General features: G+C 46.7%; 1 long non-coding RNA gene across 2 annotated transcripts in view; it reads right to left on the bottom strand.

Annotated features, from left to right (window-relative positions):
* Window positions 1-19,701: 19,701 nt before the first annotated feature.
* The window catches only part of LOC147701419 (uncharacterized), a 63,942-nt gene continuing 58,434 nt past the window's right edge, over window positions 19,702-25,209 (bottom strand). Inside the window, exon 4 of one of the 2 annotated variants that reach the window (XR_015297466.1) lies at window positions 19,702-20,227. This is a non-coding gene — a long non-coding RNA (uncharacterized LOC147701419). The remainder of the gene's footprint in view (window positions 20,228-25,209) is intronic. The other variant, XR_015297465.1, reaches the window with a different exon arrangement.

The raw sequence follows: 25,209 nt of genomic DNA on the forward strand, positions 1-25,209 counted from the left end.
GTGAAAGAATTGGCTTGGTAGTTTGGTCTGCCCTGTTCCCATGATGCACTTGGCCAGGGACAGACTAATTTGCATATAGCCAGGTTCTGAGCTGGGATGGTGCAGTGAGCGAAAAAACTGTGTTGGATTAAGCCCTGATCTCTTGACTGGGTGAGAGTATTCTGCTTAATTCAGAAACTCTGTCCATCACCACCCCCTGTTGTTTAATTATTTTGTCCACCATAAGCGTGGAAGGGTATACTCAGACGTGAGTCCCTTGCTCATTGCACCATCAGGATTCAAGCAAGCCGGGCCGAAGACGGCTGTAATGCCAGAAACCGGTCCACGGAAGCTTGTTTCCTTCCCAGTGAAAGATTTGGCTTGGTAGTTTGGTCTGCCCTGTTCCCATGATGCATTGGGACAGGGACAGACTAATTTGCATATAGCCAGGTTCTGAGCTGGGATGGTGCAGTGAGCTAAAAAACGGTGTTGGATTAAGCCCTGATCTCTTGACTGGGTGAGAGTATTCTGCTTAATTCAGAAACTCTGTCCATCACCAGCCCCTGTTGTTTAATTATTTTGTCCACCATACGCGTGGAAGGGTATACTCAGACGTGAGTCCCTTGCTCATTGCACCATCAGGATTCAAGCAAGCCGGGCCGAAGACGGCTGTAATGCCAGAAACCGGTCCCCGGAAGCTTGTTTCCTTCCCAGTGAAAGAATTGGCTTGGTAGTTTGGTCTGCCCTGTTCCCATGATGCACTGGGCCAGGGACAGACTAATTTGCATATAGCCAGGTTCTGAGCTGGGATGGTGCAGTGAGCTAAAAAACGGTGTTGGATTAAGCCCTGATCTCTTGACTGGGTGAGAGTATTCTGCTTAATTCAGAAACTCTGTCCATCACCACCCCCTGTTGTTTAATGAGTTTGTTGAGACATCCTGCACCCTCCACTCAGTCAAGTTGGGTTTCAGGGCCTTATGAGATGGCCCTGGTTGAGACTGCAGAGGCTATTAGAAAGTGCCTAGATTCCGGCGGCAGAGTGGCCCTGGTTTTACTGAACCTCTCTGCTGTGTTCGACACGGTACTGCATCGCCATCTCCTGGCCCGCCTGTACAATATCCGAATCTCTGGCTTGGTGTGTGATTGGATCGAATCTGTCTTGGAGAACAGAACGCAGCAAGTGTGGCTGCCTTCTTTCTCTTCTACACCAAGAAGCGCAACCACAGGCATCCCTCAGGGCTCAACCTTGAGCCCCATTCTTTTTAATGTTCATGTGACGCCGCTTATCTATCTGGCGGAGGAGCTGGGTGCTAAGATCATAGCGTACGCTGATGATACCCAGCTTCTTTTCACATGGAAGAAAAACTATTAATTCCCTGATTTAGCTCAAAACTGTCTCGCTAAAGTTTTTAAATGGTTAGCGCAGGCACAACTCAAATGCAATGAGGACAAGTCTGAGGTACCCCTCTATGGGTCCTTCCCGACGCATTTTAGGGATGACCTTTGGCCCGAGGGTTTCCCCATGCCCAAGTCAATGAGGAGCCCAGTAAAAAATGTTGGGGTCTGGATCAGTAAGGACCTCGGATTCCTACTGCACATTAAAAATTTGTCCGGAGTGTGCTTCGGCATCCTGAAACTACTTAATACATTTCTGCCATTGCTGTCTAAAGCTGTAAAGGAAATGGTGACCCATGCTCTCATTCTCTAGCGTTTAGATTATGCCAATGCCCTGTACATTGGTCTCTCTGGCTACCAGTTAAAAAAAGCTACAGACCATCCAGAGTGCGGCCGCTAGAGCGCAACTGTGCACCTCTGGTAGGTCTAGCACTAAGCAACTTCTCCTGGATCTGCATTGGCTTCCGGTGGGTCAGCGTGTTCTGTTTAAGGCTTTCACTAGTGCTCATGGTGCCCTATACAAATCGGGGTCCATGTATCTCAGGAGACGCTTTGATTTTTACATGCTTCACAGACATCTTCGCTCCACTGGACAATGCCTTGCTGCTAGCCCTCGCTACTGCCTTGCTAGAATGGGAGGTAGCTCCCTCTCTGTCAAGGCAACCAAGTCCTATAATGGCCTGCCCTACGAGCATCGGAACATCCACGATCTTAGGTTGTTTAAAAAGCAGTTAAAAACCTTGCTTTTTAACTAATCAACCAGCCTCGGCCTAAGCCTCCCTGTCTCCTTAAACTGGCTTTCGCGCCAGGACACTTCCGAGTATCCGTGAGCGCTATAAATATTGGATAACATAACATAATAGGAACACCTCACTGACTGATTCTGCAATATCCTTGCCAACTCTAGCTGTGGGGAGTACTTTTCAACAGCCCAGGAAGGAGTTTGGTCTGGACCCAAGTTCCAGCACCAATCCACAGCAAGATGTCTATTCTGTGGTGAACTTCCACCTGACCCACAAAAGCTTCCAGTTTTAATACCATTATTCAATGTGGGACGAAGCGTCTAGTAAACCCTGCCCCTTTCTCATTGGAAAAAAACGAGCTGTCTGGTACCAGTCTGCATCAAGGCAAAGACCGTGGCTGGCAATCCTCTGTATTTTCACTCTGAGACAGAGTTGTACATTCCACAGAAAAAATCAATTTCGCTCTGGTCGGTGAGGAGCGAAAAATAAGAGAGGAGCGAAAAACATGCCTTCCCTGCTTTGCAGCTACATGCGAGCACAGAACATAGCGTAAATTATGAAAATGGAGTCAGTTAGGTAAGCGCTGCCATGTACACAGAAAAGCTGACAGCAGGGTAGTTTTAGGAAGCACTATCACATGAGGCCATGTCAAAGCCAATAGTAAGAACTGCTGTGAAGCAAAGTAAGTCAAAGCCAATAGTATGAACTCATAATACGATGTACTGTTCTACTCCGTGATGGCTCCCACTGATACAGGGCCATCCTACATTAAGGCTAGGATAAAATAACACACTAAAGTCAGTCTAAGATGGTGGTAGTCGACAGTCATCATGGGGTGCTCAACCACAAGAGTGGCTCTTTTATCACACATGGGTCCAAGGGTCTGAGGAGGCCTTAGAGAGGGAGGAGAGGTGAAATAGGACAGTTAGGTCCCCAAGTAGTGGGGGGCTATGGGTTAACGCCCTATCTCAAAGGAGAGGGAGGGAGTGTGAGCAGCGTCCCCAGAGGTTCACCATTCCACCCAGAGACTGGAGGGATACTTGGAGGAGCACCAGGTTGAAGGCCTAGCACCTACTTGCCAGCTGTGTGAGGAAGAACACCTAGCGTCAGGAGTGCGTGGGGTGTCTGTTACAAGAGCTCCTGTGGTCTTGAAGTTTGTGGGTGCCATTCCTAAATGGCAGGTACAGAAATCTAAGTGGAAGGTTAAGGGAGGGAGGTGTTCCCCAGTGGGAAAACTCGTGAGACCATACCCAGCCAGTAGGCTAAGTTCCCAAGAAGTGACCAGGGTAGACCCATCTCTAACCCGGAGGGCAGGATAACTGCAGACAGTATCTGATGGTTCTTCCAGGGGTACCTCTCTAGGTGGGAGTTGGCAAGGGACGAGCACCCCTGGAGGGCCTGACTGCCAGGAAGTACCCATGGAGCAGCATAGCTGGCCCAGGGAGTAGCGACCAAGAGAATCTCCTGGGGTCAGGAAGGCATAGAACAGAAGTTTGTCCCTGCGGTAGTGGGCCTGCATCTGTGTTCTATCGCCCTTAGCAAGGAAGTCCATCAAGGAAGTTGATTGGTTAACCCTGGCTTTTGGCTGGGAGGGGATTGTGTTGGACGTGGCCCTTTTTGACTAACATTCCCTAAACTTTTTTGCTTTTCCTCTAGACCTTTTTTCTGACATAGTGTTGCCAACTTCGATGCTTTGGGCACTTTGCCACTGCTGATCAGTGTATATAAAACTTTATTGCATGATTTAAAAAAACCTTTGCAAGTTACACAAGATAAAAGTATTGCAAGTTAAAAGAAGATAAAACCCCAGTTCTAGTAATAGATCCCTGTGCCCCCCGTTTTTCACAGTACACAATCGTGCTTGCCCTTTCGCCGACCCATTAGTAATAACCCTTTTAGCTATTGATGGTAATGTCCAGGATTTGAAAATTGATTCCCGGAGTGTGCCAACTTATACGCTGAGCTTATCCGCTGAGCCCCTTTATTCAGTTTGTTTGGTGCCTCTGAGAATTATTTTTCCTTTGCCTGAGTACCTGCAGGGTGGAACTGCCGGTTGTTTTTCTGGAGGAGGTTGCTGTTAGTAAGTCCCTTCCCCTAATTTTTTGGCAGCACGATCAATATTCCTTACAAGAGCACAGATTAGGTTGGTGTTCCGTGGGTTAAAGCAGGCTGGTACTGCAGCCCTGCACGATCTGACCTCGTTGAAGATCCAGCCTCTCCGTAAAAGGGACCTTCTTTCCTTCAGCAAACTTGGACACAGGCAAATGATATGTGTTATGTCTTCCCTATGGTTTCCACAGAGCTGTGTTGCTGGGCTTGTTCTCTTTTCCATTTGGGAAGGTGGGAAGACTAGTTGATCACTCCCATTCTTAGTTTTAAGAAGCAGAGTTTAGTGCATGCTGTGAATGGTAAAATTAGATATCCCTGAGGCATCAGCTGGTCTTTTGATCTAAGAGTCTTCCAGCTGTGGCTTCTTCTTGCGAGACATGCCTTGTCTTTTAGTGAAGAGAGTTTTTTGCACTTATTTTATTTTTCCTAGCCTTTTAAATTCGTTTTGGCTGACTTGTGGGACCCAAACTTCGTTCAGGCCTAAGGTTTTTAGTCTTCTTGCCCAATTGTCGTACCCGGCCCACCATCGTTCCGTATGCAGGTTTGACCATAGGTGTTGCGCTAAGCTGCCTTCTTTTGACGACCTCAGTTTGTGGCAACACATTAAGAAGCTCAGCAATCTGGCCAATGATGGATTACAGATACCCAGTTCCAGCGTGATTTGGGCAGGTGACGTGTGTGTTGGTAACTGGAACACTGTTCTGAAGATTTTCGCAATGATTTTATCTAATTGGCCAGTGTCAAGCCCTTTTAGCACCTTGCTTCCGTATGTTAGTGTAGGAATTACTTTTGCCTGTGCTGCCTGCAATGTTGGAGCGAATGTTGGGCCAAATAGCTTCTTATGAATAGAACTGAGTGCAAATGATAGTGCTACTCCCTTCTTTCTTTGCTCTTCTAGGTGGGTTTTGTATCTGCCGTTGTTATCACAGAGAACCACTAGGTACTTGTGGCACTTGGATTCTACGATGCTTTCAGAATTTAGGACCCATGCCAGCTTCTGGGGCCTTCGTTTTCGAGAGTAAGGGTAGTCCCAGGGGAGGTCACAACCACTGTTCCCAAGAACGTGCGCGCACTGAAGTCACCCCGAGCGCGCAGTGTCCCAATTGTAGAGCGCACACACATAACACAGATTTAAAACGGAAGGTGAGCACCGCGAAAAATGGTAATTGCCGGATTGTAGGAGGCAGAGATGGAGACAAGAGTGAAGAAGACACAGCCGAGCCAGGAAAGTGTCTCCCTTATGCCCCGTATGGGTAGGGAAGGCTCGGGTTTTTCGAGCAAGTGGCGCCTGCTGCCTTTTTTTTCTTAATAGTGCACTGCGGGGCAGATTGTGGGCCTTTGTGAAAGTATTCATGTTAATCACAGCGCCATCATGTGCTGCGATTAACATGAATACTTTTAAAGGCCCACAATCTGCCCCGCAGTGCACTATTAAGAAAAGGAATGTGGCAATCTAAAGGGCGACGTGTTCTTTCAGATGATTCTGAAAAAACACGTTGTGTTTGACTACTTTCCTGTTCTAATAGTGGGCATCGACGGGGCAGAATGTGCGCCTTTGAAATAGTTCTCATGCTTATTGCAGTGCATACAGGCGCTGAAATTACCAAGAATACTATGTCAAAGGCGCACATTCAGCCCCGCACTATCAGCAAAAGGAATGCAGGGTCATACACAATGTGTGGTTTCAGAATCATCTGAAAGAACACGTCGTGTTTGACCCTGCAGTTCTTTAGCTGATAGTGGGCAGCTGTGGGGCTGAATGTGGGCCTGTCAGATAGTATTCTTGTTAATTCCAGCGCCGGTGTGCTCTGCAGTTAACAAGAATACTAGCGTAGCTAGGGGGGTGCGGGGGCGGGTGCGGTGGGAGCGGTCCGCCCCATGCATCACAATTTTGGTTGCGGCCGGCGGCAGCTGTGTGGCACTGGTGGCCAGCCCAGGATTTATTTGGGCACATAGTCACTGAATGTGATGTACACCCACCACCCCCACAGAGTACGGCTGTCGTTCTTTATGGGCTACTTTTGTATAAGACTCGGCAGTCAAAAGCTCATCCTTAATGCAGGATACAGCCTGAATAAAATAGCAAGCAGGGGTGATGAAAACCGACAGCTGGGTAAGTAGAACATGGAAAGAAAGAAAGAAGGAATGTTGCAAGAAAATGGTGGAAAAAAAGGAAGTAGGGATGAAGGAGTAGGAGGATGAATGGATATGTGGATGAAAGAAGAAGTGACTGATGATGGATGGACACATGAAAGTATAGTAAAGTAAAGGGATGGGTGTGTGAGTGAATGGATAGGTAGATGGACAAGTGAAAGGATGGCACAGCAAGGGGATGCATCGTTGAGTGAATGAATAGGTGGAGGGACAGCTGAAAGGAGGATAGAGTAAAGTGATGGATGAGTGGGCAAAAAGATCTGTGAATGGAAGTCATAGTGGATAGAAGATGAAAGGATGGCAGGGTGAATAGATGGATGGCAAAGTGAATACATGTATGGGTGGATGGCAAAGTAAATGGATGGATGCGTGGCAGTGTGAATGGATTAAAGGCAAAGTGACTGAATGCATGATTGGATAGCAGAGTGGATGGATTGATGAATGAGTGGATGGAGTGATGAATGAATGGCAGGATGGATGGCAGAGTGGATGCATTTATGGATGAATGAGCAGATGGATGGCAGAATGGATGGATGGCAGTGAGGATTGATGCATGGCAGAGTGGATGAATAGCAGAGTAGATGGATTGATGGATGAATGAAAGGCAGAGTGGATGGGTGGTTGAATGGATAGATAGAAGAGTTGATGAATGGATGGGTGGCAGAGTGGAAGGATGGTGAATGGGTGGCGGAGTGGATGGCAGAGAGGGTGAATGACAGAATGGATTGATGGCTGGATGGAAGAGAGGATAGGAGAATGGATGGATGGCAGAGTAGGCTGATGGATGGCCGAGTGGATGAATGGAACAGTGAATGAATTGATGAAAGGATAGCAGTTGAATCATGAATGGCAGAGGTGATGGTAAAATAACAGAGTGGAGGATGGATGGTGGAGGATGGATGGCAGAGGGAATGAGTCGATGGGTGGCAGAGTGGATGGTTGGTTTTTAGACTAGCTGGATGATCAGATGGATGGCATAATAGATGGATGGCAAATTGGATGGATAAATGGATAGAATGTGGAAAGTTTGAATGATGGATGAAAGAATGAATGGAAGACAGAATCTAAAGGTGAAATAGTGGATGCAAGTAGGTGGTTGGAAGGGTGAAAGAATGAATAGATAGGTGCATGGATGGAAGAGACAAGGAAGCTGTTCTATTGAGGGTTCGGCTCACTTGCTTTGCTTGCTTGGAGGCATCAGCACTTTAATACAAAGTAGAGGCACTTTAATTATTCTGCAGAAGCAATTGTTAGGACCAATTAATGTCAATGCTTGCCATCTATAAGTCGCCACATTTTCTCCCTGGCCACTGCTCATATTTTCTCTACATTTTTTTATCAGTGTTCATGGCACTATTGTTTTTTGCAGAAACACTGCAGTGCGCATATTAGGACACCAGTGTATACTTCAGATCAACAGCTTCCCCTGACGCTGACAGGAGGATGACTGAGGGGGCTGAGGCAGACCCTGAAAGTACTGGAATATTTCATCATCTCCCCTATAGAACCTATGGTTTTTTTTGCTTTAAAATGCACTGTTTAACCCCCTTTTTAAAACCATTTTCAGAGTAAAAAAAACCCCACCACAAAGTCCCCACAAGAAGTCAGACTTGATCGCTGGGGTTCAGTGTAAGTATTTTACTCCATCACTTTCAAAGACAACCATCTGCCACTGCATTCAGGAAACCAGTGATATCTTTATTAGAGCAGCAGTGAGTAAACTGATTAGGATAAGCTTTATTTCTTATTGAAAGTTAAAGTTCTTCCTTTGCTGTTCGGATACACTCATTCCTAAACATACCCTATAGAACCCTTGGAATGTTTGATCCTTTTTAAGAAGCCTTCCTCATCTGTTGAGGCTATTGGAGGTCGAAGAGCCCTGTAATAGCAGAAGAGACACATGAGATTTTCAATAGATGTTTTTAGTCTATTTGTGAATGAAAAGAGTTAATCAATTCACTAAACGACCGCCGACATATGGCAGAGTGTCCAAGTGGGTAGACCATTTTCTTCCAGCGCAGTTACCTCTTAAAGCATTTTGTCAGGTAGTTTTATTCTTCAACCTGTTTTTATCAAGTTTGCCATTTGGCTTACCAGTGTGCATGGTATAATTCGACCGAAAGTAGGATGGTCCACTCTGAGCACTATAACTTCTATCTGAACGGTCAATGGGCTTGTTCTTTTTTTCAGGAAATTTTCTTTTCTATTGGACTCCTTAGCCTTGGTTTCTTTTCTAGAATTTGTTTAATGACTCCTTCTTTGCATATTCCTACTATTGCTTCCAGTGGTGGCTGGCTTGTACCGAGGGTGGTGGGGTTCACAAAAACAAACAAATAAATAAAAGAAATACACTTACCTCCGCAGTGCAACGTCCTCCTCCCTTGGGTGTCTTCCAGGAAGCTCCGGATGCAGGAAATTGCACTACCCAATCCTGGCACTGCTTTCACAGCATGAAAGCAGCACCAGGATTGGATAGAGCAGGCTCTCTCAGCATTCCTAAGAGCACTGAAGGCCTGCACTTTCTCTAACCCAGCTGTCTAAAACAGCTAGGTTAGAGATCTTTAAAATGTGCATTTCTGGCTGGCCGTACAAAGATAGCCATGCACATTTTAAAGCGAAAAGCTCCCTGCTACTGACACTCAGCTCCCTGCTGCTGACACTCAGCAACACTAGCCTCACCTGATCCTGACATTTAGTTAGGGACGGGTTGCTGAAAAAGAAAACAATAAAAAATAAGCTTTATTACATTTTATTTTTCAGCTCTGGGACTTGTGGGGCGACGCTCCTCCACTCAAATTGAGAAGCTGCCCCTGACTGCCTAATATGATCTTGCCTCATGTGGGGCCAAATTGCAAGTCTGTAGATGCCATCTTCCTACACAAGATTTTATTTCCTACAGCTCTCCACTGTCAAGCACACCAGACAATCAGGGTTCTGCATTGGCATTTACCATCTGCTCAGTATGTACATAAGTAGATTGCTTTATAGATATTGAATGATGTTGACTCTGCTCATATACTCCAATTGCTCTCAGCAGTCAGATTTCCAACACCTACAATTAGGACCAGACAGCCATGTATACAATTTACTGTATTAGTGCTTGAAAGGGTGTTCTAACTTTAACCAAACACTGTGTAAGGCAACTCATTGACAAGATGGGTGATGCTGGGTCAGTCTCCTTGTAATTACTACGCACTCCTTTGGCACTGCAAGCCAATGCGCGGGGCAGTATTGAGACATGTTTTTATGTAACTCCGTGTTTAAGCTCAGTAGTTTCAGGAGCCGGAAAATAAGAAAAGGCTCTGGGGTCGTTGTGAGGCTAACCCAGTGCTTGCACTTTGTGTATTTAAAGGCGTCTTCAAGCCGCCCACAACCAGATTATTCTTGTGCCATATCCATGTGTATTGTATATATGTGATCTTGTATAGGCTCCCAACATTTTCCCACCCTATGAACAGTGCTCGAGTTGAGGATCAATAGTAAAATCTTAAGGTACCATCGTTGGAGTCCTATGCTTTTTTTAAACCCAAAGTGTACTTGTCTGTGTAACCAATTCATGTCATGGTGTGTGTATCTAAATTGAACACCTGCCTTTATACCCTTCATGCTGCAGGTGTGGGAATGCACCGTCATTTCACTTGTTAAAGCAAATATTTGGAGTGATATTTGGCGCTGCACCCACACGCGCGGTCTGGTTACCGGCGCACATAGCCTGGGCTGCAGTGCACAAAGACCTTACACTGCCGCACACAGAGGAAAAAAATTAGAGGGAACATTGGTCACAACCATATCTGTGGCCTTAATCTCCCTGGAGAGTCTATAACTTGCACTTCCGCCATGCACTGCTTAAGATTGCACATATTATTCCATCAGTCATGACATGTTCTATGACATCATGTATGACATCACAGGTGACATCTCAAACAACATCATTGACGACATCACTGATGACATCATCCAAGCTTCTTTTACACGCATTGCTCTATAAATAGGTATCAATCAATCAATCAAGGTATTTATGAAGCGCGTTACATACCCTTGAGGGTTTCAAGGCGCTGGGGGGGTGCTGCTACTGATCGAAGAGCCAGGTCTTGAGGCGTCTTCTGAAGGCCAGTAGGTTTTGGGTCTGTCGTAGGTTGGTGGGGAGGGTGTTCCAGGTCGTTCTTCGGATGCGGGGGACCGTGGTGAGGGCGATGCCGGCTGAGCGGAGGTTGCGGGTGGGGGTGTAGAAGCAGAGTCGTCTGTTGATGTATGCTGGTCTGGTTTTATGGAGAGCTTTGTGTGCATGGATGAGGAGCTTGGAAGTTTTCCTCTTGTTGACGGGGAGCCAGTGTAGGTCTCTCAGGTGGGGTGTGATGTGGCTGCGGCGGGGGATGTCGAGGATCAGTCGTGCCAAGGCGTCCTGGATGCGTTGCAGCCGTCTCAGGAGCTTGGTTGTTGTTCATGTGTAGAGGGCATTTTCCTAGTCCAGCCTGCTGGTGACGAGGGCCTGGGTGACAGTTCTTCTTGTTTCGGTGGGGATCCACTTGAAGATCCTGCAGAGCATTCAGAGATTGTTGAAGCAGGATGAGTAGACAGCGTTGACCTGCTTGGTCATGGAGAGGGGGAGTCGAGGATGACCCCCCAGGTTGCGTGAGTGGTCGGTGGGTGTTGGAGCTGTTCCCAGCAATGTTGGCCACCAGGAGTCATCCCAGGCTGAGGGGGTGGAGCCGAGGATGAGGACCTCCGTCTTGTCAGAATTCAGCTTCAGCCTGCTATCCTTCATCCATTTGGCGATGGCCTTCATTCCTCTGCGGAGGTTGGCTTTGGCGGTGAGAGGGTCTTTGGTGAGGGAGATGATCAGTTGGGTGTCGTTGGCGTAGGAGATGATGTTGAGGCTGTGCTGTCGAGTGACGTGGGCGAGTGGTGCCATGTAGATATTGAACAACGTCGAGCTGAGTGAGGAGCCTTGTGGTACACCGCAGATGATCTCGGTGGCCTTGGAACAGAAGGGTGGGAGGCGGACGCTCTGGGTTGTCCCGGAGAGGAAAGATGTGATTCAGTCCAGTGCCTTCTCTTGGATTCTGGCGTCGTGAAGGCGTGTTCTTAGTGTATGGTGGCAGACCGTGTCAAAAGTGGCTGACAGGTCCAGGAGGATATGGGCTGTTGTTTTTCTGTTGTCCAGCAGGGTCCTGATGTCGTCGGTGGCGGTGATGAGGGCGGTTTTGGTGCTGTGGGTCCAGGATGTTGTTGTCCTCGAGGTAGCGGTCAGTTGCTTGTTGACAATTTTCTCTGTGACTTTCGCCAGGAACGGGAGCAGGGAGATAGGATGGAAGTTCTTGAGGTCCTTGGGGCCGCCTTGAGTTTCTTGAGTAAGCTGTTGATCTCGGCGTGCTTCCAGCATTCCTGGAAGGTTGCTGTCTCGAAGGAGATGTTGATCGTTCTCCGGAGATGGGGGCGATGACTGTGCTGGCTTTGATGAAGACGTGGTGTGGGCATGGATCTAGAGTGGACGGAGTTCATGATCCTGGCGGTGTCATCGTCGCTGACCTTGGACCAGGAGATCAGACGGCTGTTACGGGTGGTGGTGGGGGACTTGGTGGTAGGTGGGGGAGTCAAGGCGTTGAAGCTGTTGTGGATGTCGGTGATCTTGCGGTGGAAGAAGGAGGCCACCGAGTCGCTCAGGTCCTGCGATGGGTGAATGCCGTTGGTGTTGGAGGTGGGGTTGGAGAGTTCCTTCACGATGCTGAAGAGCTCTTAGCTGCTGTGTGCGTTGTTATCCAGGCGGTCCATGAAAGCGGTCCTCCTGGCGTTTCTGATGAGTTGATTGTGTTTGTGTGTGGCGTTCTTGTCGGCTATGTAGCTGACTGGTGATCGTTTGCAGAGCCAGTTCTTCTCCAGTTTCCAGCATGTGCGCTTGGAGGCCTGGAGGTCTTTGGTGAACCAGGTAGCTTTCTTGCTGGTGAGGCTGTTGAAGGGGGTCTTGAGTGGAGCGAGGGTGTTGGCGCAGTCGTTGATCCACTGTCTGAGGTTGTGGGCGGCGGTGTCGGGGTCGGTGGGGTCGGCGGGTGGGCTCTGGGTGAGGGTGGTGGTCAGCTTGACTTTGGTGACTTTGCCCCAGCAGCGACATGGCATCTGTTGGGTGCGGTGGTGCGTGGTGGGTTTCCTGAAGGTGAAATGGACACATTGATGGTCGGTCCAAGGGGGTTCGGTGGTGTGGTTGAAGGAGACGGGGGGACTTGCAGAGAAGATGGGAAAAGCGTGTGACCGGCGGCATGGGTGGGAGTCATCAGGAGCTGTCTGAGTCCGAGGTTGGTGAGGTTGTTGATCAGGGTGGTGGAGTTGGCATCTTTGTTGTTCTCGAGGTGGAAGTTCAGGTCCCAGAGGAGTATATAGTCCGTGGAGGCGAGGGCGTGGGTGCTGATGAAGTCGGCGAAGGAGTCGCTGAACTGTGGTCAGGGTCCGGGGGGTCTGTAGAGAAGGGTTCCTCTGAGGGTGGTGTTGGGGTCAGTGTGGATCTGGAAGTGCATGTATTCGCCAATGTTGAGGGTGTCGTCGGTGTTGGTTGAGACTCTGAGGGTTTTCTTGTGGACGATGGCGATTCCACCTACCACTCCTTTGGTGCAGACTCTGCGGGATATTTTGTAGCCTTCCGGGATGGCTATGGTGATGTATGGAGCTGAGGTGGTGTTCAGCCAGGTCTCCGTGAGGAAGGCGACGTCGGGGTGGTTGAGTTGAGGAGGTCCCAGAGTTCGATGGCGTGTTTGCGAGCAGAGCGGGTGTTGAGGAGGATGCATCAGAGGTGGTTGGGTTCTTTGGTTGACGGGTTGGTGGGCCGGATGCTGGTGAAGCTGCAGTTCCGGCAGGTGAAAGGCCCTTGGGTGCACTTCGGGTGGCCTGGTAGCAGGTGTATTCTCCTCCCGGGTTGGGTGCGTGGAGGGTGCTGGCATCGTAGTGCAGTCGGGTGTCGTGGCATCTTCGGGGTCCAGGGGTTCTGGCGCTGGGCGCGATCCTGGCACGGACGGGCACAGACGGGCCTTAGGCCTTGAGAAGGGGAGGTGGAAGGGAGGAGCAGCAGGGTGGGGGGAATGGTCCAATAGGAGCGGGGGCAGGGCCGCAGGGGACGCAGTGGCGGGAATCCTGACAGGTGAAGCAGCAGGGTGGGGGGAACGGTCCAATGGGAGCAGGGGGCGGGGCCGCATGGGACGCAGTCGCGGGAATCGGGACAGGTGAAGGGGGAAACAAGCACGGGCAAAAGCAACAGTCAATAAGCAACAAAGTGGGCAACAAAGCAAGGCACTAAGCAACAGGCACAATTACAAAAATTACAGCACAAGCAACAGTGATGGAAACAGTAGCGCGGGCAGAACACAAACCTACGGGCCAACCACTGGCCACCAGGGATGAGGTGCAGGTGGCAGCCTGCGGGTGGAGGTGGGCCTCGAACACCCTCAGCAGAGCAGCTGGTCACAGGAACACGGGCGCAGTCAGGTGGAGCTGCGCGACGTGGGGAGCGGCCTGCCTGGAAATAGGGTCAAGGGTCGCTCTCACTGCCGCGCAGCGGCCGCCATAAGAAGGGGAGGTGGGAGGGAGGAGCAGCTGGGTGAGGGGAACGGTCCAATGGGAGCGGAGGGGTTGGGGCCACAGGGGGCGCAGCGGCGGGAATCGGTGAAGGTGAATCGGGGACCGGTGAAGGGGGAAACAAGCACGGACAAAGGCAACAGGCAATAAGCAACAAAGTGGGCAACACAGCAAGGCACTAAGCAATAGGCACAATTACAAAAAATACAGCACAAGCAACGGTGATGGATACAGTAGGACGGGCAGAACACAAACCTATGGGCTAACCACTGGCCACCAGGGATGAGGCTCAGGTGGCAGCCTGCGTGTGGAGGCGGGCCTCGAACACCCTCAGCAGAGCAGCTGGTCACAGGAACACGGGCACAGTCAGGTGGTGCTGCACGACGTGGGGAGCGACCTGCCTGGAAACAGGGTCAAGATTCGCTCTCACTGCCGTGCAGCGGCCACGATAAGAAGGGGAGGTAGGAGGGAGGAGCAGCTGGGCGGGGGGAATGGTCCAATGGGTGTGGGGAGGGGCCGCAGGAGACGCAGCGGCGGGAATCGGACCATCAAAGGGGGAAACAAGCACGGGCAAAGGCAACAGGCAATAAGCAACAAAGCGGACAACAAAGCAACAGAGCAAGGCACTAAGCAGCAGGCACAATTACAAAAAATACAGCACAAGCAACAGTGATGGAAACAGTAGCGCGGGCAGAACACTAACCTATGGGCCAACCACCGGCCACCAGGGATGAGGTGCAGGTGGCAGCCTGCGGGTGGAGGCGGGCATCGAACATCCTCAGCAGAGCAGCTGGTCACAGGAACACGGGTGCAGTCAGGTGGGGAGCGACCTGCCTGGAAACAGGGTCAAGGGTCGCTCTCACTGCCGCGCAGCGACCGTTAAAAGAAGGGGAGGTGGAAGGGAGGAGCAGCTGGCTGAGGGAACAGTACAATGGAAGCAGGGGGCGGGGCCGCAGCGGCAGGAATTGGGACCGGCGAAGGGGGAAACAAGCACGGGCAAAGGCAACAGGCAATAAGCAACAAAGTGGGCAACAAAACAACAAAGCAAGGCACTAAGCAACAGGCACAACTACAAAAATACAGCTCAAGCAACAGTGATGGAAACAGTAGTGCGGACAGAACACAAACCTACAGGCCAACCACTGGCCTCCAGGGATGAGGTGCAGGTGGCAGCCAGCGGGTGGAGGCGGGCCTCAAACACCCTCAGCAGAGCAGCTGGTCACAGGAGCTGCTCGGCGTGGGGAGCGACCTGCCTGGAGACAGGCATTAGAGCTATGAAAGTAAGTGCAAAATAGTTCAGAATAATATGAAACATCATTACTGCTATCATACATACAACCCTGTGAGTATTTGGGTGTACCATATGATATGGCTGTGGGGTCTTATCTTGGAGTACACTCACAAACACCACCTGGGTCCGATCGTTATTGTTTTCTTAACCGTAGCTCAACCCTGAGTAGCTGTGGCTGCAAGCAGTAAGACTTGACAAAGGAACTTAGTGTAAAGCATTTAGCAGTACCAAACAACAGAATAATAAAGTCACACAGCGATAAAGAGACACAAGATTCACCAGAGAGAGTTCCTGAGTAACAGATATTAGGAATGGTTCTGATGCTGGGGATACAGGCAAAAGATGCTCAAAGTGTGATTCTATTGAGGTGAGCTCAATGAGTTGTGGTTGTCCCTCGTTCCACAGTTTTGGGGGGTGATGGTGGCCACAGAGATCCGGGTCCCTCGAAATCCTCTTTGTTGCAGTAGTCTGACAGCTGATGCTTCGCTAATGGTCACTTTGCACTGCGATTGAGGTGAAATCATTAGGTGGGGGCTGGTGTCCCTTGAGTAGGATGAATCCAGACTTTGATAGCACTCCTAGGTCCTACAGACATGGGTGACACTTTTGACTGTCTCAGATTGTGAACCAAGTAGTGGCAAAATGTCCGCAATGGCTACCAACTTGTCGGTTTAGTCTCTTTCAGCTCTTACGATCCTGGAGCTGGTTCCAGGGGATCAGCCGACTGATCCTTGGAGTCACTCCTGTGGGTGAAGGTGGGAGATCAACTTTTCCGTGTCAGGAGCCGCAGGCACAATCCCACTTTCACTAGTGCAAAAGTGCAGCGGATGCAGTCCTTTTGACGGTGCAGTCTCTTTTGGTGTGGGTTAATGGCAGCAAGGAAGTCCTTCTTTAGTCATCTCTTTGATTACAGTGTGATCTGAGGGGCAGGGTGCCAGGGGTGTCACATGTATCTCATGAAAGAGGACCAAGGAAACCAATGGGTTACTGGGTCTACTCCGCCCTAGTGACATGTTTCCTGCAATGTGTGGCAACTAGCTATCCCGGAGTGCCCCATTCTTGCCCCTTTCAAATTGGCATGACCATTCTATGGTTGTCAGGAGCAGAGTAGGCCATTCTAGAGGTGGGGTTACCAGTGGGCTACACACCCATGAGAATACAGGTTTGGGGATGTGTTTTCCCTCTCTGGCACCTGGTTGTCTGCAGGAACAAAAAGGCAACCTGCTCCGGGGTGTTGTCGCAGTTGAACCTTCAAAGGTAGATTCCTCTTTGAAGCTAACTTTTTGGTCTAACACAGTAAGTGGCCATCCTGGGAGAGGATATCTCACCCCGTTCTGTGGCAACTGCCTTTGTCCCTAGGCCTGGTAGTCATTCATACATCACCCCAGGTGGCCAGAACTCTATGTATGTGTCAGGACCTTGGTGAGGCCACTGGACTTGCAGGCATGCAGAGTTGCAACTTTCTAAAAGTTGCTCATTTTAATAGTGACTTTACATCTGGCCTGGGAATCTGATCAGATTTAATACTATGATTATTTTGATACCTTGCTCAACCTTGTTAAGTAGTCTCATTCAGAGGTTAGCCATGCTAGGATGCCAGTCGGTAACCCGGTGTTAGCCAATGGAGTTACTAACCTTTCCACAGCAAAACAGCAACTTTTGAGTGTTGCTTTAAGATATATTAAAATCCAGTGTCCTACTTGATAATATATAGCTCCCTGCCATTGGGCTACATAGACCTTCCTTAGAGGAGACTTGCGTATATCCTTAAGGGAAGTAGTGGCTTTGTCATTAGGTGTAAAGGCAAAGGCGAACCAGCAGTGTAAACATTGCCCTTACAGTCTGCAATGGGAGGCTGGGGTCAATTTTGATATTGTCACATGCAGGGTGGCCCAAACAGTTCGGCAGCCCTGGATGAACACTCCGCCTTACCTGTTCTAGGTACCCTGGATCCATACATTAAGGACTTATAAATAAGTCAGTACTTGCTAATTGGGTGTATCCAATTTAACATATTGTTTGCCTAGGGTTAGAGCACTGAGGCCTTGTTAGCAGGCTTCAGTGCACTCTCAGCATCATAAAAACAGCAGCAAACATTTTTTCCTAAGAACAAACTAAAATGTTATTGCAAAATAGGCCCCTACTGCAACCTTAGGCCACCCACAATCAAATTTAAAAATGAAAGAAAAACCTAAAAAGGTAAAAATATACTGGCGCTTGCCTTCCATCAAACAATAAACTCTGCCAAAAGTTTTTTAACTTACTTGATTCCTCAAAACAAATCTTTTAAAAAATCCAATGATATATGCAGCAGGGATTATAGAGAAAGAAGAGAGTGATCCTGTCCCCTCAAAATACAAATGGCAAGGGATAAACGTATGGACAAAGCACTAGGAGGAGTCTTCTGGACAGGCAGAGATAGTTGGAGCCTCTGTGTCACTTCCTTCCTGTTGAAGAAAAAAAATGTGTTTCGCTCTAAAAAACTACCTGAAGGGTCCATTCAGTTAAAATAGCTATCTCAAAATCCAATTTCAAGTTGATTTTGCTGCTTATCGATTCGAAAACCTACTTGAGAGCAGGCATCTGAACCTGAATGCTCTCAACCGCCCATGCTAGAAAATGGTGCTGGAAGACTTCCACAGCACCGGAAATCATGCTAGGGGGCATCAAATCACACTTGTGCTCATCAGTTCTCTTGCTGGATCCTTGTGTTATTCCTGCATAATTCCTCCATGCGGCAATTGGCAGAATTTAGTCTGAACTTTGCATTACAAGAGTAATGTGGAGTAACCAAATTCTGCCACTTCCACGAGCATAATAAAACTTTCCGCCCAGCCCCAAGCCCACACCTGATTTGCTTGCCTGCTGAGCTAATATTTTTTAAAGGTGGTCACAGGAGTTAGCCTCGGTCCTCCTGTGGTCACTTCTATGCTATCAGGACCTGAAGGTAGAACCAAAGACCAAAATTCATGAGAGGCCACCAGTCAGTGACCAGTGACTGTCAACTGGTCACTTCCAAGAAGGGGACACATGCCGCTAATTATGTCCCTCTAGCCAAACAGCATTTTGGACAGCAGAACTTTGGAGTCCACTTCTTAGTCCTGGGTACCGCTAAGAGCATGTCCAACCTTTCTAAAATCCTCCAAGGTCACACACAGTAGGGTTCTTTCTCTCACGTTCATCATCGTGTCCAGAATTGTTCTGTAGAGCTGGGAGGGTGGTGCCACTTTTGTGCAGGGCACAAGTCAGTCTCTGGAGATAACTCCTTAACCAATGAGTACAAGGTTCCTAAGGGTAAACCATTCCCTTTTTCCACCACAAGATAGAAGAACTTTTCTTTGACCTGGGAGGAGGTTTGTAGCCCACCCAGGGTTGTGCACGTGGTGATAAGCAGACCCCTCCTACCTATCCACACCAAACTGGTTTTGAGACCAGTTTCCATCTCACTTTGAGTTGTACCATGATAACTGGGATCAAAAGACCTCTCTTGCAAAGGTTTCACCTTAAACTACTATATTAATGGGCAGGCCTTACCCTGACCCCTTTCAAATTAAAGAAGTTCCTGGGCACACTGGGCCTTCCTGAGATAGACTGTGCTTCATACCTCATACATATGACATATGTCCAAATGACTTAAGCCATTGTTACTTGATTAAGAACAATTTAACACCTCCTCAAGAGGTGAGGACTGGCAGGGAGGGTAGACCAGGCAAGCTAATGCTAATAATTAGCCTGCTTGAGCTTCAGGCAGAAAAAGTATACCCTTAGAAAGGTATTTTTCCTAAACATTTATCAAATATCCCACGTCAACATTGAATTTGCTATTCAATAAATAGCCTAACCAGGGTGACAAAATTAGCATTGTAATTGAATTTTTGCTTTTATCAGTGAACATAGCATTTGAAGACTAGTCAACCTGTAATTTCCACATGTCCCACTTTTAAATACTATGCATGCTGCTGGAAGGAATATGTAAAGATTACCTATTTAGTACCTAGATGTAGGGTTCTCTCTTATCAGAAAGGGTTTATTATGACCAGCCTGCCTGCAGGTTTTTAAGCTGTAGCAGTCAGGGTAAACATGTAGGCCTAAAGCTATGTATTTCTGGTCAGCCAGCTGGAGGGCATAATATATGCCTAGGTCCACTATCAACATTTAAGTTCTCTGTCATTAGAGTATTACCTGAACCACATACTGTGACCTGACTGGAAAGTTAAAATGCTAATTTGGGTGTAGTTGCAGATTTCTCAGGTTAGTCTTCTGATTCTTCAGATTACCAAAACATCAAAAAGCGGCTCCAAATGTAGAAATACATGCAAATGATCATATTTTCTACATTGTAAACCCTGCTTTTTCAATTTGGCTCAAATATTGTATTTGTAACCTGGCTAAATAAAACGTTGTTATGCTCAGAAATTCAAAAAATAATTTTTCTGCATGGGAAACAATTACAGTAGCGACTGCTTCTTTCATACATGCTCCTTTATTGAGGTAATATCATGCATTATTTAGTACTCAAAGGTACATTTGGCACATATTTACATGTATTCATTAGGAAATAAATCATGTTTCTGCTTTTTTTTATTGTGTGCTAATTCACAAACAATGTTTTCCCATCATACAATCCTTAGGAGAGGAAATACAGTTCCGAGTTATCAGTACAGGTTATCAAGTGCCCGATGGCACATATATTTTATCAGCAGAGTTTGCAGTTCCGTGCTACAAGTCACAGGAGATAAAACACTTGATTATGAAACCAAATATGTTTATTGCCGTGTTTATTCATATACATTTATAATCCAGCCATTTGAGGCTGTGTTACTTGGCACCTAACATCATGCAGGCAACACGTTCCAACCAAGGTTCAGGTGATGTAATCTTAGCAGCTCTTCGGGTTACTATGCCATACTTGTGCAGCACTATACTTTGATTAGTAACTATTTTCATCCATCGGCATGTGCAGAACCGTCTCCCTTGTGGCCTCCATCTTTGGAACCTGTAGGTCAAGGACAATATAACATTAGGAACTCGACAAATAACCAACAGTCTCTGACAAAATCTTTTGATACAGGCATCTGAAATGTTTCAGAATTCATAATTCAATATGACCTACTGGGTGAGTTGCTTGAGACAACATATTTGGCATTCTTGGTATAACCCAAACTCTGAGGCTACTGCCTTACCCTTCCCTGAAGAATGTATCCTTTCAGGAGGTTCCTCAGTCATGAAAACATACCGGTGAGAGCAAAGAATTGGTACGTGTAGGTCTATCAATATACTGTAGGTCTATCAATATACTGTGTGTTCAATCATGTAGGGAACTATGGGGTAGATTTCTAAACATTATGTGGTGGGTTAGCGTCACAAAGGTGACACTAACCAGCACAAAATGTTTTTTTTAATCAATTTACTTTCCAGCGCAAAACTTGTTTGGCGTTTGAAAGTACCCTACAAGTAACGCAAAGCAGCACGAAGCACTGCTTTGCTATACTTAATGCCAAGGGGGAGTTAGATGGGTGGTACAGGGCGTTTCCATGCAGCCACCCCTGACTTTTGAGGCAAAACCCTATCGATGAACAATTGTAGACAAAAGCTAACGCTATCTGAAATGAGGCATTAAGAGGGGAAATATTTAAGTTTTTTTTTTCTTTTCCTACTTTGCATGCATGATGACCTGTGCAGCACACACACAGAGTGGGAAGTGTTTGAACTTCTTTAAGCATAGTATTTTGTACAGGAAAATGACCCTTCCTGCACATAACTTATACAAAGCTCAGGCACTCACCTTTGCATTATGGCGCTAAAGTGTGTGCCTGGCGCACTGCAGCTGAAATCAGCACTGGTGCTAGGGAGTGGAAAGGAGAGAGCCATATCTCTGTAGACATTTGTTACAAGTTAGAATCTTCAGAATGCCAAGTTGTAGGTTCCAAGTTATATCTTTATTTGTAATTAAGTTACAGGTAGCTTAAGGTAGAGCCACGGTGGTAATTAAGCATAAAGTACGCCCCCTCAGGAGCAGTGTCCTTACTGCTCAGCCAGCTGTCCCCAACTGCCTAACCTCCTACACCCAACATTCTATGCAGTCATCACATTCCACATACAACATAGGCTGAACAGCAGGAAGACAGGGTGGAAAGAAGGAAGAGTAGGAAAGACTTTATAACAACATGGAACTCTCCTTTTACCTCCCTGTCAGGCAACGTAGCGTAGCATTTCTGTCTGCTGCGCTACCTTGCGTGACGTCTTTGAAAATCTGCCCCTAAGTGTGTTTTCTTTTTCATTTCTGAATTGGGTCAAGGTAGTTCAAGTCTAGCCTACTAGAGATGGTGTTAGGCATGTTTGCCATATTGTCTACTGTGGGCAATGGCTGCTACCTTCTAAACATTATGAGTACAGCCAGTCTAGACTTTGCCCACTAAATAATCCAGGACGTGCTGGACAGTACGTTAGAACACCTGCATATCGCGCTGGTATGCAGTACTTATTTACATGGGTGCCTTCCTCACCCAACCAGTGCTGCTTCTACTACCACTGATTCACTGAATGCCGCAACAAAATAATGAAGCCGGAGATGAAAGAATGATCAACCACTAAAATGAGAATAGCAGGTCAGAAATGGGGTGAGCAGCTAAACTGCCACCCCACAAGGAGATGTCTACCCATCTCTCTACTGCTGCTCCGGAGTTTCAACAACGAAGCAGGTAGAAGTATGAGCCACATAGCCTCCTGCTCGAATAGAGATTGATTGTTTTTTCAAATCCTTCTCAGCTTTGGACACGGGGGGGTTGTTCGATGTTAGTGCAAGCCAAGGGCCAAAACATAATGCAGGGTCTCTGGATGCCTCTTCCATTTTGGCCAGTTGAGATAAGCCACACCTGTATATAAGTATTAAAAAAGGTACTTCAGATTAGGCAAAAATAGCGGTGCCTATTCACAAAAATAAATCTCGGTGTGGATTATCTGCAAGCAGTGCTTAATTTGAGGCGTTGGTTGCCGGTGGGGGCCAAAGGCTAACATTTTTGAGGACTCATTTTTCAGATTCAGCCATTATCGAGAGCAAAGTGGAAAGCAGGAGGAAAAAAAAACAGAAAAACATTCGCAACGAGAGAAAGCTTGAACTTGCAAGAGTGAGATAAAGGAGGAGGTGGTGTTTAGTAGTTGATTAAGGAGGCATGAGGTGGATTTAGGACTATGCAGCTTTGGTAAGCAGCACACTGAAATTTAATGGCGCTGGCCTCAGGCTTCTCAGCAGAACATTGGGCACCAGCACTTATTGTTTTACAAATTAAGCACTGACTATAAGTAAATTTACTTTTACACTTTTGGGAAACTTTCATATTATCAGCTATTTACTGTTTACAAGTGTAATATCACTCAAAAGTGCAGATTTACATGTCTCCATCCCCTAAAATAGGTGTGCAGTCAGTAAAACGTCAAATATGGCTGTAAAAGTTACTACTAGTAGTGATTTTACAAACATATTTGATGTTCTGCACACTTAATGGAGATCTCTGCAATAGGGGCAGAGTTCTCCATATAGTAAAGCATAGGAAAACGTATAAAAGTTGATTAAACTTGCAAACACATAGAAAAATATTTTACGTTAAAAGTTCATGTTAATTTTTTTTACATATTGACTTTAAATACATAACAATACACAAAAACTATAACAGCATTATTAACTTAATTCTAAATTATATTTTTGAATATTTTGAATATTTTCAATTAAACAATATTTATTTTCTGAAGTTTAAATTTGAAAAATCCACTTAAATTAAAATATTTTTTTATTATGTATTGCAAATGATTAAAAGTGGTGTATAAAACGAATTAAAAGTAATTTAATTTAAATATTTTTATATTTATTTTAAATTAAAAATGATTACTTAAATATGTATATAGAAAATATTAAATATGTTTTAGTTATAGACAATGTGTTTTCCATCAATTAAAATTGATTTATATTTTTACATAGTTTAAATAATTTAACTTATGTAAACATTGTTTGCAAAGGATTTTCGTTTTGAGCTATTTCCTCCATTAGTATCTATGGGAGGGTGCTACAGTACCATGCGTTGTGCTGGACTTACTCTAGATCTGAGCTGGAGCACAGTTACTACTGCTTTGGCTCCTTTTCAGCTGAAGTCACTATAGAAGGGGAGTTTACTCTTTGGTGGGTGAGTGCATGTCCCTCACTAAACTCACAACTAACCCTCCCTTAAGCCATATTTCCCCCTACCGTAACCTCTTTCCCAGCCATTGCTACTTTATTCCCACACATACTAAAACATGCATGCTTATGTGTGCTTAGGTCTCTGCAGTGGGGGTGGAGATTTCTGCACATAAAAGATAGGAATGATGGAGGAGGAGACCTCTGATGGCAGGTTTGTAATTAACACTTTGCAGCATGTTAGTAGTACAATACTACTAGAAAATGCAATTTGTTCATAGGCCCCATGGTGTCTGGCACAATCTAGCGGTCTGCCTACACACCCTGTCTTTTTTTTTTATGACAATTGCTAAAATCTATGAATACCTGTTGATGAAGGGGAGTGGGGCCCTGGAAAGTATGGATGTCATTTAAGGGTCACCAGGTGTCGCGGCTGCAATGCCTGGCTTGCCTCTTGCAAACCCTGGCAGTGTCTTTGTAACCTCTTGCCTCAGGAGTGGCACATGCAGTGCCAAAGACAGACTGTAAGCAGTGCTCTGGTGAGGAATGTGTACTTTTTGCACCACCCACTGGGAGTTGGTAGCGCAGTTCACACTCTTATCATTAAATAAAAAGGAAACATATAAAAAAGCCATTTGTTGCTATGTTTTATCATTGTGACTACATGAAAAAATGATCTGTTAGAGCACAATTTTCCACCATGTGCTTCTCACAAGTGTGTTATGAGTAGTCATATATCAAAATGTACTAAACATAAGGAATAGTTTAAACCAATTGCATAGTTCATTTTAAATTTATGGGGTTCAAATCACAAAAAAGTAATAAAACTACACTCTTATTTTCAAATCTACTTCCAAGGGTAGTTTTCCTAGCTTTTGCAATTCACAAATTAGGATTGGAATCTGTATGAAAATCTGCATCCAACACGGTTTCCATATGGAATCCTTGGTAAATCACGATTCCAAGGGGCAGATTTATGTTAACTGGCGCATCCCCAGGGATGCGCCAGTTAACGTGCGCCACAGTGCGCCACAGCTCCGCCACCCATGGTGCAAAAACGGCACAGATGCGTGACGCATCTGTGCCGGAAATGTGGCGCAATGCTGGAGTTGCGTCGCAAGCGCGTCGCAGCTCCAGCAAGGCTCCGGGGTACACTCTCTGCACAATGCTGCGTCAAGACCTACGCCTGCTTCAAGCAGGCGCAGGGTTTTGACGCAGCATTGCCCTGAAAGTGACTGAGTGAAATCTCATAGATTTCACTCAGCCACTTTCAGGAGGCGTTCCTGCGCAGGAACGTCCCCCCTGCGCAGGAACGCCTCCTTATGGTGCAGTGCTTCACAACGTGACGCATCTCCTAGATGCGTAACGTTGTAAATAGGGTGCATTGTTTGCAACGCAGTTGCGTCAAATTAAGTAACGCAATTGCGGCGCAAAGAGGCGCAACGGCCTCATAAATCTGCCCCCAAATGTCTAATCCATTCCCACTGTACAGAGGTCTATGTAGCGTAGCAGAGAACTCTGCACAGCAGTAATGGATTCCCCTGTGCAAATGAAATTTTTTTTTTCTTCACTAAAGAAATATTTTTCTCAATGGAGAAAACTGTTCCTGTACAGCCCTATCAAATTTGGAAGTGGTCCATTCCTCTTCCCATCCTGGAAAGGGATTTACACCAGCATTTGATCAGAGTAAAAATATAACTCTTTCCATGAGTTTGTGAATGCCCGCAAACGTACTAAGATGTAGATGTTCACAAACCTCCCAGGCAAACCACACCTTGGAACGTGATGGAGTGCCCTGAATAGGATTT

Source organism: Lissotriton vulgaris, chromosome 7 (genome assembly GCF_964263255.1).
Source record: "Lissotriton vulgaris chromosome 7, aLisVul1.2, whole genome shotgun sequence".
Lineage (NCBI taxonomy): Eukaryota > Metazoa > Chordata > Amphibia > Caudata > Salamandridae > Lissotriton > Lissotriton vulgaris.